This window comes from Engraulis encrasicolus, chromosome 18, assembly GCF_034702125.1.
Source record: "Engraulis encrasicolus isolate BLACKSEA-1 chromosome 18, IST_EnEncr_1.0, whole genome shotgun sequence".
NCBI classification, from domain to species: Eukaryota; Metazoa; Chordata; class Actinopteri; order Clupeiformes; family Engraulidae; genus Engraulis; species Engraulis encrasicolus.
This window is the reverse complement of record NC_085874.1, coordinates 9,000,960-9,011,812: the sequence shown is the minus strand read 5'-3', so window position 1 is coordinate 9,011,812 and position 10,853 is coordinate 9,000,960. Positions and strand designations below refer to the sequence as shown.

The 10,853-nt window shown below is 46.1% G+C and overlaps 1 long non-coding RNA gene across 1 annotated transcript; it reads right to left on the bottom strand.

Moving 5' to 3' along the window:
* Positions 1–5,928: 5,928 nt before the first annotated feature.
* Positions 5,929–7,715, bottom strand: LOC134468411 (uncharacterized). The gene is made up of 4 exons (XR_010038791.1): positions 6,941–7,715; positions 6,626–6,718; positions 6,256–6,424; positions 5,929–5,956 (listed from the first exon to the last, which is right to left on the bottom strand). It is a non-coding gene; the product is annotated as an uncharacterized LOC134468411 (long non-coding RNA).
* Between the last annotated feature and the right edge of the window lie 3,138 nt (positions 7,716–10,853).

Below are 10,853 nucleotides of genomic sequence, written 5' to 3'. Positions count from 1 at the left end.
AGCGGAGTGGAGCGGAGAAGAGGAGAAGTAGGTGGCCACTCTGCAAGGAGCAGAAAAGGCCTCCAGCCGGCCTCCAGTAGCTATGAAATAAGCACTTGCTCGCTCACTTACTCACCCACTCAAGCGCTAATTTACTGGCACACACACACACACACACACACACACACACACACACACACACACACACACACACACACACACACACACACACACACACACACACACACACACACACATACACACACGCTAAAAAGCTGAAGAGGGGAGAGTAGGGAGAGGCTGGTGGTTTGTGATGTGGGGCAGAAAGCATGGGGGCGGGGGGTGTATACAGGTGAATGAAGGGGGATGGCGCTAACTTTTGGAGAATGCAGAGAGTGGGGGGTGGGGGGTGAGGTGACTGGTGGAGAGTGGACTGGTGTGGAGCATTTCTCAATCTTTTCTGTCTTGTGTACCCCCTCAGCCTTTTTGTCATGTCATGTGTACCCCCTAACTCCAACTCTATAGCTCTTCCTCTATCCCACCCTTACAAAAATGAACCATGGTAACTTATGGTTATTATGTTTTTTTGAGCATGGGTTGTGACTATGGTTCAATCATGGGTTGACTATGCTTTAACATACCCTTACAAAAATGAACCATGGTTTTACTCTGAAAACCAACCATATTTATACCACAATTTATACTTCATTCATTAAATTACACATATCTCACACTTTTTTTAAAAAGGTACGTACACTGTGTGAGCTTTTTAGTTGTTTATTTCCAGAATTCATGCTACCCATTCACTAATGTTCCATTTTTCATGAATACTTACCACCACCATCAAATTCTAAGTATTCATTATGATTGGAAAAATTGCACTTTTCATATATGAAAAGGGGGATCTTCTCCATGGTCCGCCATTTAGAATCATCATTTTGAAAGAATGTACTTGGGCCATACTAGAAAATATTAGTTTATTACTTAGTAAAGTTTCATGAAAGGATCAAATTTGGCAATAGGAAGCCCAGTTTCAATGAGCAGCATAGTTGCAGTACCTTTTTTTGAACATTTCCTGCACAGTGTATATTTAAAAAAAATCTTAAGCATGTATTGGTGACAGTCCTTGGAGCAATGTGGGGTTAGGTGCCTTGCTCAATGGCACTTCAGTCATGGATGAAGGTGTAGGGAGATAGGCCTACTATGGTCTGTTATAATACTACCATACCACATAATACTATGATTGGTTCAGAGTGCTTAAGAGTACTAAACCATGGACATACCATGGTAGAACCATGGTTACAAATAACATGTTAGATTTTCTTAAGTGCAATAGGACTATTTCCCATAGATTTCTTATCATTACACTTTCCTCACATATCCCCTGCAGTGTGCTCGCGTGCCCCTAGTGGTACATGTACCCCTGGTTGGGAAACACTACTGTACAGGGGTGTAGAGGGAGGTGTTGGGGTGGGATTAATGAGAAATGAGGAGCTGGGGAGGGGGGCTGGGAGAAGTGGTGTGGTGGAGGGGCTGGATGAACAGAAAGCCACTCTGCATTTTCCACAGCCTGCTGCAACTCTGTGGGACAGGAAAGTTTGGACGCCGTGTGTGTGCGTGCCCGTGCATGTGTGTGTGTGTGTGTGTGTGTGTGTGTGTGTGTGTGTGTGTGTGTGTGTGTGTGTGTGTGTGTGTGTGTGTGTGTGTGTGTGTGTGTGTGTAAGTGGGGGGTTGGTTTTGGACATAATAGAGTTTCCACAGCTCCACTCAGCTCTTACTGAGAAGCAAAAACTCAACAAGTCGAAGACAAAGCTGACCAGTGAGTTGGCTTCTCCCTCCTCCTCCTCCTCCTCCTCCTCCTCCTCCTCCTCTCCGTCTCCTTCTCTTCCTCTCTCCTCCTCTTCCTCTCCCTCTCTTCTCCTTTTCCTCTCCCTCTCTACACCTCCTCCTCCTTCTCCTCCTCCTCCTCTCTCTCCCTTTGCAGTGAGTTGGACTCTCTCCTCCTCTTCCTCCTCCTCCTCTTCTCCCTCTCTGCTCTTGCCAGTGAGTTGGCCGGCCAGGTTCCTCCTTTTGTCAGGTGCTCTCCGCACCTAATCTAGAGCCGACTGGTGTGAACCGGGCCTAATCTAATCTAGAATCGACTGGTGTGAACCGGGCCTAATCTAATCTAGAATCGACTGGTGTGAACCGGGCCTAATCTAATCTAGAATCGACTGGTGTGTTCCCGCGGAAAACCAGAGTGCTCTGTTGCTGAAAAGCTCAACATGGCACCATGACAGTGTAAAGATGATATGCTGATTTGAACCGACTATCGTGTGTGTCCACTACGCCTTTGCAAGTGTAGGCGGGCTCCACAATGCCCTGTGACAGGTTAGGTTTAGGGATGGTTTTGGTCTGGGCACAACTTCGGAAGAAATTGGCCAATCCCCTTGCTTATTTCGCTGTTCTTGGCAAAAGTAAAGCAGCTTTACTGACAGGTTAGGTTTAAGGTTGGTTTTGGTCAGGGCACAGCACTGCGCAAACCATGTCACTTGACAAAAGCGCATGAAAGTGCTTTACCATTGCATTTGAGGAGTACGCCTTAACTTCAAAAGGCTTCCGCACCACCACGTAGATTGCACTAGCGTGCGATACATACGCAATGTCAGCCTGAAAAGCTGGTCTGCGTCGGGAGCCAAGTAAACTTGCAAACTTGAGAACTGTGACATCAAAGTAGATCGGTAGCTTAATCTGGGCCACGCACAGTGACATGAAGAAGTGTTAGGGGTCTTAAGGGTGGTTTATGCCTCGAGATCAGATCATGATGCAGTGAGCCGCGCAGTTAACGGAGTGAAGCACCCCCCATCACGCAGGTACTCTGAGGCACCTCCCCGAAATTGTGTCTCGACGCAGGGAGCGACGGCGTGAAAGGGCGAAAATAGGTCTCTGATTGGTCCTCTCGACCAGCCTGCTCTGTCCTCGAGTCGAGAACAAGCGCTACTTCCTTGTTCTAACCTTCGTCGGTCTACGGACTGTGAGCTCTTCATTAAATAAGTTGCCCGTGCTTTGTTGTTTGATTTATTTACACGAACCAAAGACAACACATGCGCTTGCAAGTTACGACGCTGAAGTTATTTGGACAGTTGAACAGTGGTTCCGAGGTCGAGGAAACATTCCGCTTCGTCCTCGACAAATGAGCCACTTCTTTGTTCCAAACTACCACTGAGGCTGCCAGTGCGATCAAACATGCACGTGATATAAAGATTTAATGTTTCATTTTCATTCTCGTCGAGTCTGTGATGCTAAAAAACAACCGACACGTCTAGTTTACTCTTTGTATTGAAGGCAGTTTCAGCGTGGAATGACATCGCGCAGACCGTGCTTCAAAACAGGGCATAAACCAAAATTAACTGCATCATGGCTGCGACAAGCTCACTCTGTGGCACAAGTAGGAAGCATAACCCGCCCTTTACACACCAGGGCGGTAAAGCTTCGCGGAATGGCCACGTTTTTTACCGGCGTCGGTGAAAACACATTGAAACATATCTGTCCTTACACACCAACCGGCCGTAGTCGGGCGTCAGCGGCGCAGGAGCCGGCTCCGTGCCGCGCTGCATTTGGAAAATAGAACTCGAGCGTATTTTTCACGCCGGCGACCGGCGGTGTCTCATTCAAATGAATGGCAGAGTAGCATGCTAGCTTTGGCTGTGGGTAGGGTTTTGAACAGGACTGGCCGCGCACGCCGACGCTGTCAGTGTGAAAGGCAGAGAAAAACACGCCGGCCAAAACTAAGCAGAAAGACCGCGTTCGTCCGAGAAGGGTCCAGCTGCAGTAAAACAGTTCCACCCCTAATGCAAGCACGCCCATGGGCGTTCCCGGCATTTGCCGTATTGGCCAATCGTGAAGGGATACTGCATGATGTCATTTTCAAGGCCATTTCCGGATGAAGGCTCCATGTTTGTTACAAAGATATCCCGTGCAAATTGTTATCTTCCAGAGAAACGTTTCACTGAACATTCCACTGACATAATATTCTCAACAATTTATGTAAGAAAGTGAGATAAATCACACGTTTTCTAATCCCAATATTGCTTTGTCTTCCCGTACCTCGGACATTGTAGCCTACTGTTTAGGACTCGTGTCGCTATGCACAAATTTGTCATAGCAACGTACCAGGTCGCCAAAATGTCAACACAACGACGTTGACATTACCTTACCTAGCTGTGTGTGTCGAGGTCACTGTTAACACTGTGTAGGCTATATGATTAAACATCCTTTCCAGGATATTAACACACCCGGAAAAATAATAATAATTAAAAAACCCTTTTTGGCGAGGTTGTTCACTTGGTAAGACATGATATAGGCTACTTAGAAAAGTTTGAAACGATGTAAAACATCAGCAACACATTCCCGACTTTTTAAAGTAATGAGTGTCACCTCACCACATTTATGTGGCAATGTGGTCAGCTTGGAAAGAGCAGATATTAATGAAAAAATATATGAAATAGTATTTGAAATAGCAATAGGCTATTTGTTTGTTTTATTGGAGAAAAACAATTTCTTCATTACCATAGGCCTACCATACTCCATGTCTGTCTATGATTTAGGAGTGACCACACTATTGAAGCTTACCTCTTTATCCAGGAGAGGTTCCAGATTGGCCTGTCTTAATTCAAAGGCCATCAGAAAACAGAGAACATTTTTCCTACCATCATAACCAGTGTTTGTGCGTACATAATCAGGACCGCTGACAGCTTTGGCTGTGCCCAGGACAAAGTCATCTGAAAGGGCCCCCCACTCAATACATAGACTACATACAATGTAATGAGGACCCATTCCTGGACCCCTCGTCTCACTGGGCCCAGGTCAACGGACCCCTTTGTCCCCCCTGTCAGATTCCCTGCATGTAGGCCACATACATTGCTGAAAGAAGTGAACGAGACAGGAATGAAATGTGAAAATGTATTTCTGTTTACTTTTACACTATGAAGTGTGAACGGTTACCTCTCCTTCTCATATTCAGAGTGCATAAAACAGCACTCAACTGTGTGGTCTGTTGATAGCCTGTGTAGTACAGTAGATTAGACTCCATTTTTTTATAAAAATCTATGGAGGGTTAACACAAAGTTTGAAATTGTGTTTGACCAGTCTCAAAGGGGCAGTTTAACTAATAACTAAAAATAATGCATTGGCATGAAATACAGACTGATACATACAATAAATACAGTCACACAGAGACACAAACAGTGTGCAATAAGAAGATTAACATACTGATGGACAATAAATACACAAACACAGTGGACACACACACACACACACACACACACACACACACACACACACACACACACACACACACACACACACACACACACACACACACACGGCAGGAGGAGATCATACAGGTGATGTGAAGATGCTGTATATAAGGTGCAATGAGTAAAGTGTAAGTGGCATGGTGAAAGAAGTGTTCATGGAATATTCTCCAGTGTCCTTGGAATATTCATGTGGTTTTCTTCAGTGCGTTGAGGAGTCTGATGGCTTGTGGAAAGAAGCCGTTTCCCAGTGTGCTTGTGCGGTACCGCATGCTGGGCTAGTGCTTCCCTGATGGTAGTAGGGAGAACAGTCTGTATGCTGGATGAGTTGTGTCTTTATGATGTTCATTGCCCTCTTGGAACAGTGTGAAGTGTACAGATCCTGAATGGCTGGTAGGGGTGATCTTATGAGCTTTTCTGCCGTTCTCACCACACTCTCTGTACTGCCTTCTAGTCTTCAGCTTGACGGCTGCCAGACAGAGAGGCTGCTGGTCAGGATGCTCTCAATGACACCCCTGTAGAAGGTGGTGAGTGCCGATGTGGGGCGGTCGGCTCTTCTCTCATCCTTCGCAGGAAGTAGTAGGAGTAGTGTCTGTGCCTTTTTGAGATGGTGGAGCCATGTGGTGCAGTTGGCAGAGGAGGAGGGGCACAGTGAGCCCTCCCTCTGAAAACTGGCTCCGTGCCTGTCAAAAAAAGGCATGCTAATGTTATGAATGAAAATAAAGACAAAAACAAGCACCCCCTATCTACCTACAGAAAGACATGACCATGACATGACCATGTGCATATGCTTGTGCACACGCCCCCCCACACACTGCTACTGTCTTAAAGTGTAGCACGCAGGCACGCACGCACGCAGGCAGGCACGCACGCAGGCAGGCAGGCAGGCAGGCAGGCACGCACGCAGGCAGGCACGCACGCAGGCAGGCCTATTCTCCCCCTTTGCCTCAAGTCAAGTGTGCATTTTAGAGGTTGGCCTCACCTGCACATGTGTGAAGAGCAGGGAGATGGGAGGTTGAGGATGACGAGGCAGGGCAGGAGGTTCTCCTTGTGAGCTGCCCTGGTCCTGATGCTGATTGCCCATCACCATGCTGTGGCTCATCAAACCCATTACTGGCATATCGATGCTGAACAGGAACGACTGCTTCCATCTGCACACATGCACACAGACACACACACACACACACGAGAGGGTATACATAGAATACACTACATAAAAATCACACCCATCATTTTAATGCAGAACTCCAGGCTGAAGAGTTACAGAGCGTCTGACCTGTACAGGGGTCACTATTACTGTACTATACTTATTGGTCTAGTGCAGAACAAAACAGATTCAGTGATTTACTCACCACTGTGTGCAAGTTTCTGTGTTCAGCTCAGGTGGAAGCCTCCATCACAACATGTTGGTACTGACATCAACCATCTTTCAGAAAACTGGCTGCCTGTCAGAAATAGCAAAATTATGTTACCACAACAAGGTAGTATCTTAAAGATACCCTTAACCAAAGGCAGACAGACACACACTGCCACTGTCTTGGTTCTAGGACACACACACGCCCTTTAAGGGTCACATGTATAATGACCGGGTTCTCACTCACTCGCACACTCCTTTTCTCCTACTTTTGCCTCAGACAATGTAGTGAGTTTTTAAAAATTGGCCTTACCTGCACATGTGTGAAGGGCAGGAAGAGAGGTTGAGGATGGAGCTGCCAGTCAGGAGGTCCAGAGCTGTCCTGGTCCATCACCATCATGTGGATCATCAACCCCAACTTCTTATATCTGCGTGCACACATTCTCTCACACACACACACACACACACACACACACACACACACACACACACACACACACACACACACACACACACACACACACACACACACACACACACACTTGGAGAGATACAGGTTATATGGCATATCAGGAGGCAGGGGTATTGTTGCGCTCTAGATGTTTAGAAATAAGTAGGTGCATGGACCCAAAAAGTAGAGCTCAATGTGGGAGCACACTAAAGACACTAAGGTCAAGTCAATACTCTCTGATGGCAGCAACCTGAAACGTCTGCTCTAATCTGCTCTGAGAATTTTTATTTTTTTTTAATCTGCTTGTGCTTGACCTTAGTGTCTTATTTAGTGTGTGAACCTGCTCCCACATTGAACTATATGGCACATTTAAAATCAGACCCAATGACAAGTCAAGTCAAGTCGGTTTTATTTTCAATTTCTTTACATGCACTGGTCAAGAATTGAAATTACGTTTAACACCAGGTTGAACAAATATGACACCTCCGACTTTCAGTGCTATTCTATACATCTTTGCTTCAAAGAAACACAACTGATAGCTCAGATGATGAAACAGACGTGCACAACGCAGCACAGGAAGAAACTACTGTATAAACACCTTTTGGCCCAGCATAATTTCGTGATAGCTCGTGGTACAACAAATATCAAAACATCCGCGTGTCATTTGAAAGGGATGTCAAAACTATACGTTTATTCAAACGAGTAACAAACCACAAAACCGTTAACCATTAATACAGAGATCATTTCGTGATCACTTTGTGGCGAACTTTATGATATTTAAGCAAGCAAGCACACAATCCGATAACCATTCGAAAGACCGTCAAAACGTTTATGAATGAACTTTTCGTAGTAGGCCTAGTTAACTTTTATTCTAGTCTGGCTAGCCCTTAGTATCCTTCATCTCACCCTTGTCATGTTAACGTCTTACCTTACACATAACGATGTACTCCATTCACATTTGCCTCGTATTGTCGTAACAAGATTCTGAGATGTGCTGCCTTTGTCCATTCTGACCAGGCTGGCTAGCTAGCTACCAGGTTGGAAATAGTAAACTAGCACAGATTTCCCAGGCAGTGAAGCCTGTAGTGGGGTATGAAGGGCAACAGATGTTCATATTTTGGGAACCAAAGGCAGTTTCCTGCTTAATATATGCAGTGAAGTAGTCACAAGAATGGTAATTACACAGGAATAATAGTTGTTTTGTCTGCCCATAACTTAGTGCTGTACATTATGACAAATACACACACAACATCTGAAACAAACTTACGAAGGGCGGCCTGTTAGCTTGCCTTGAAGCTAAAAAAAATTAGCCAAAACCGCTAGTTGGTGGGCCGAGGTGGTTAAATGTTCGCCCTCCGACTGAAAGTCAACTCGTAAAGTAACCGTTATGTATATTCATGCATTTAATATCGAAATCTTACCGACAGTTGAGTGATCGCTGCAGCGAAATCCTTCCAGTCGTTTTAAAAAGTCCCGCGCGGCGCTTGTGTTGTCATTCGGCAGCAACTGACTTCAGAAACTTGAACAGCCAAAGGGGCGTTACTGTGAGGGCGGTCTAGTAAGGAGGAATGGGCGTAGCGGTATTAGCTGGACAAGACGCAGCTGGACCATATTGGTTCGTCCTGCGACCGTTCCGTTCCGCCTTGGTATGTTTTGGCCCTTAGGCCCTCCGCACATCGGTTCCGACAGCACTGCGGAGCACTTTTGCTTGCGACACAATTCCGACCCCTGCCCACAACTTCACCACAACAGAGCATGGATAATCAATGGGGGTTGTATTGAAAACAATGGAATCAAACTTTTGGAGAGCAGTGCTCCACACTTTGTTGGAGCCGATGTGTGGAGGCCATTATGAACTTTATGAGTCATTCGCCACAAATAACTTTGTGATACTATGGTCCTATGAAAAATCGGGAATTCCTCCCACTTTGTCGGGAAGCAAACAGCCAGTAGCACACCAAAGGTGACGGGTCAACCATGACGTTTGAGAAATGTTAATTGTTATCCTCTTGGTCATACCAAGTAAAGTCTCGAAGAGATTTGAAAGTCGATGATAATCAGGCTAGTTCTCTGGGGCAAATGTGGTGGGTTGCAGGTTCGTATCCCACCCCTCCCAATCCCTCCCTCTCTCCATGGCTGAAATACCCTTGAGCAAGGCACCTATCCCCACATTGCTCCAGGGACTATAACCAATACCCTGTTACGGCCTATCTGTAAGTCGTTTGGTTGAAATGTAATGTAATGTAATGTTATGTAATGTAATACATGATTCAGTCACTGTAGCTGGATCAGAGTTTTCTGCTGTAATATAGTCATCATTAACTATGAATACTTAATTGGTGGGTGTAAGCCAACTTGTGTTGAAGAGTGTGTGTATGTATGTTGCAGGCAGAGTATGCATGCGTGTGTGTGCGTGCGTGTGTGTGTATGATTATGTGTGTGTGTGGTGATGTGCTAGGATTAGCTCTAGACAGCTCCAGTGTGCGTGAGTGGCAGCTTCACTGGCAGCAGGCGTTATCATACACTCACGCTGATGGGCTGGGGAAGTGTGTGTGTGTGGCGCTATCGTACTCTCGCCTTGATGTGTGTGTGTGTGTGTGTTGACGTGTGTGCGTGTGCTCATGCGTTTGTGTGTGTGTGTTGTGCGTATTATGATATGCCTCTGTCTCTGTTTGAGGGATAAATTGTGTGTGTGTGTGTGTGTGTGTGTGTGTGTGTGTGTGTGTGTGTGTGTGTGTGTGTGTGTGTGTGTGTGCTTGTGTGTGTGTGTGAGTGTGTGTGTTCATCGCGATGGGTTGAGATCTGAGGGGGAAGTCAGGCAGCATCAAACCTGACAGGACAAGATGCGCCGGCATTTTAATAGCGAGCGTGTATTTTGATACGGACGTGTGTGTGTGTGTGTGTGTGTGTGTGTGTGTGTGTGTGTGTGTGTGTGTGTGTGTGTGTGTGTGTGTGTGTGTGTGTGTGTGTGTGTGTGTGTGTGTGTATGTGTGTGTGTGTGTGTGTTTTGACACAGCAGACAGGCGCTGACACAGAGTGTCATGGTCATAGTTATAAATTATGTATTCACTAATCTCTCTGCTGTGTGTGTGTGTGTGTGTGTGTGTGTGTGTGTGTGTGTGTGTGTGTGTGTGTGTGTGTGTGTGTGTGTGTGTGTGTGTGTGTGTGCGCGTGTGCGCGTGTGCATGTGCATGTGCGTGTGCGTGTGTGTGTATTCACTAATCTCTCTCCTTTCCATACCAAGTGCCCATCACTTCACCTGACGAATCCCACCCGCCTCTCCCAGTGTGTGTGTGTGTGTGTTTGTGTGTGTGTGTGTGTGTGTGTGTGTGTGTGTACGTGTTGGGGGGTGGGGGTTAAATGAACAGGCTGCTGTTCATACTGGTTTGAAGAGTGGGCAAGAAGTCCCCCCTCCCTGCCTGTGTGTGTGTGTGTGTGTGTGTGTGTGTGTGTGTGTGTGTGTGTGTGTGTGTGTGTGTGTGTGTGTGTGTGTGTGTGTGTGTGTGTGTTTGTGTGTGTGTTTGTGTTTGTGTGTGTGTGTGTGTGTGTGTGTGTGTGTGTGTGTGTGTTTGTGTGTGCATGTGGACAAGATGTTTCCCAGTGTGCATGTCTACATCCTGCTGTGCTCGCACACAGTATCACACACACAAACAGCTGACATGTTTTTATTAAAACTATTTTAATTTCTTTTAAACATTTTTTGCGCTTTTGTGGCTTTATTGTTTGATTGGACAGTGGAGAACAGACAGGAAGTGTATGGGAGAGACAGAGGAGG